Here is a 2941-nt window from a genome sequence, read left to right as displayed (position 1 = left end):
AAGCCTAGATGCTGGTGGAAGTTTAGAAGACAAGAAAACCAAGAAAGTTTTAGAGATTGCTTAAATGGTGGTAACCACAGTGCTTATGGAAATATGGACTGTAAAGACCATTATAAGGAGGTCTCAGAAGTAAGAAGGAGTTTTTTGGAAACTGGGGCAATGATCATCTTTGTTATAAACTGGCAAAGAACTTGGCTGCATTCTATTCATGCCCAAAAGCTCTGTGGAATGTGGAATTTCGAGGTGCTGACCCAGGGTATATGGTGGAAAAATTTCTAAGCAGCAAAGCATTCAGGAAGCTGCATGGCTACTTGTAACAGTCTATGCTGAGTTTTGGCAGCAAAGACATGACATAAAGCCAGAGTTTAAAAGGGAAGCAGAGTATAAAGATTTGGAAAATTTGCAGCCTGGTTATGTGATAGAGAAGCAGAGAGCATTTTCAGGAGAAAAATGCAATGGTGCTAAGAAGATTAGTATAAAAGAGGGATTATCGAGAGAAGGAAAAGGCCCTGAAGGCACTGCAGAAGCCTCTGGGACCAACTGCTGGGAAAATATAGGAAAATGGTCAGGACCCCTCAGATGTTCATAATCTTGCCAAGCATTTGATGTAAATATGCATGTGTGCCCAGGTGTTCCTTGGTTATTGTCTAATGTAATCGTGCATGTACACCCAGGTGTCCTGGGTTATGGACTTATAAAGGATGAGTGGCTCTGATCCACAAGGCCTCCCCCCCCATGACCCCAGGGGGCCCACGGGGAGGCCGCTACAGCTGCTGGAGGCTATTGCTGCAAGCTTTTGGTGCCAGTGCCCACAGAATGCCCCGAGAGGCTACCACCATTGCTGCTTCTGCTGTTAATGCTGAGGACTGAGCTTGTGTCATCTGCCAGTGGCTCCCAGGATCTTTCCCAATTACCTAGCATGGACCTGTGTGTGAGGAGCCTGGTGACCCAGCCTGGCATGTGAGGGGTCTGGTGACCCAGTCTGTACAGTGAGTTTGAAGGGTCTGAGCCCTAGCCCTGACAATACAAATGGAAACTTATCATAACTAAAATAATGAAATGTTTTGGCCTTAGTTATAAATTGCTTTAGCCATACACCAACCCTTCCATTTCACACTCAAAGGCCTAGGAAGACAGAATGGTGTTGGGGAACAGGCATGAGGTGCTCTGCACAGGATCATTGCCCAGGTCCACCTGGGGAAGCTGCTTCCAGCACCAGTGCCTTGTCTGCTTTGGCTGCTCTGGATGTTCCCGCCATGGCTAAATTGGCCCCAGCTGTGGATCCACAGCTTTGGAAAATACAAGCTGGAAGCTTTGGTGGCATCCATGTGGTGTTAGGTCTGTAGTCTGGCAGAATGCTAGAGCTGTGAATGCTTGGGAGACTCCACCCAGATTTCAAAGGATTATGGAAAAATCTGGAGGCCCAGGAAGAGATCTGTTACAGGGGTGGAGTCACCACAGACAGCCTTTCCTAGAGCTATGCGGAGCAGAAATTTGGGGTCTGAGTTGCAGCAGAAAAACCCCATCAGCACCATGCCCAGTGGAGTTGTGAGAGTGGGACTGTCATGGAGACCCCAGAATTGTGAAGCTACAAGTGTGCAAAGCCAGCCTGCGAGAGCTGAAGCATCACCTGAGACCAGAAAAGCCATAGATGTGGAGCTGCCTGAGGACTTGGAGACCCAACTGCTGTACCCCGGTGCAGAGGATGTTGAATGTGGAGTCAAGTTATATGATTAGCCAGTTTTGAGGTTTAATGACTGATCTGCTTATTTGGGACCTGTTACATCTTTATTTTGGCCTATTTCTCCTTTTTTGAAAGGGAATATGTACCCTATGTTGTCCCACCTTGTGTCTTGGAAGTAGATAACTTGTTTTGATTTCACAGATGGGACTTTGAACTTTGGACTTCTGAGTTGAAACAAGCTAAGACTTTGGGGAAGAAATGGATGTATTTGTAAGTGAAAAGGACATGAGTTTTGGGGGATTGGGGAGAAACGTTGTAGATTGGATGCCCCCCAACCTCACTGAAGCTTAAATCACCACTGTAACTGTTGAAGGTGGGAAATCCTGTTATGGTAACTGAAAGGTGGGGCCTTGAAGAGGTGATTAGACTGTAGGACCATGCCATAGTGAATGGATTAATAATGGTGGTCAGGGGCATGGTTCTGAGGGCTTTAAAAGGAGAGCACATGAAAGTCTCTCTCTCTCTCTGCTCCACCATTTTCTACTATATGAAACCCCTGCATTGCTGTAAAGCCACCACCAAAGAAGACTCTCACCAGATGTGTTCCCTGGACTATGGACTTCCCAGCCTCTGAAACTGTAAGCAATAAATTTCATTTTCTTATAAATTACCCAGTGCAGGGTATTTTGTTATAAGCAACAAAAAGGACTAATATACTGTCTTATGGACTCCCTCCCTGACCACCCTATTTAGGAGTTTAATACTCATGTCCTCCCTGGAACTCCTTATATCCCCCTTAATATCTTCCTTTTCTTTTTAGTATTTCTACCCTCTAACATGCTGTATAATTTACTTATTCTGCATTTTCTGTCCTCTCCCTACATTAGAATATATGAGGGCCAAGGGTTTTGTTTTGGTCACTGCCGTATTCTTAGCACTTAGAGCAGTGCCTGGCATATAGTGGACACAGATATTTGCTGAAAGAAAGAAAGAAAGCAGGTAGACAGGCATTGGTTTTGTAGTCTATTGGTAGGAATAATTGAATAATCAATTTTTAAATCCATCCTTCAGCGGGAGAATCCTATGGGTCTCCAATATCTGTATAAAAATTATATGAATTGCTTTCATCTGCTTCATTTTTTCACCCAGGACACACCTGGGCCACAGAGCAGCAGAGCCTTCTTACCTTCCAAGAATTCAGCCCAATTTATTCAGCCCATAAATTTTTCTAATTAATTAATTAATTAGTTAGCTAAT

The sequence above is a fragment of the Cynocephalus volans genome, chromosome 8 (genome assembly GCF_027409185.1).
Source record: "Cynocephalus volans isolate mCynVol1 chromosome 8, mCynVol1.pri, whole genome shotgun sequence".
Lineage (NCBI taxonomy): Eukaryota > Metazoa > Chordata > Mammalia > Dermoptera > Cynocephalidae > Cynocephalus > Cynocephalus volans.
This window is presented reverse-complemented; position numbering follows the sequence as displayed.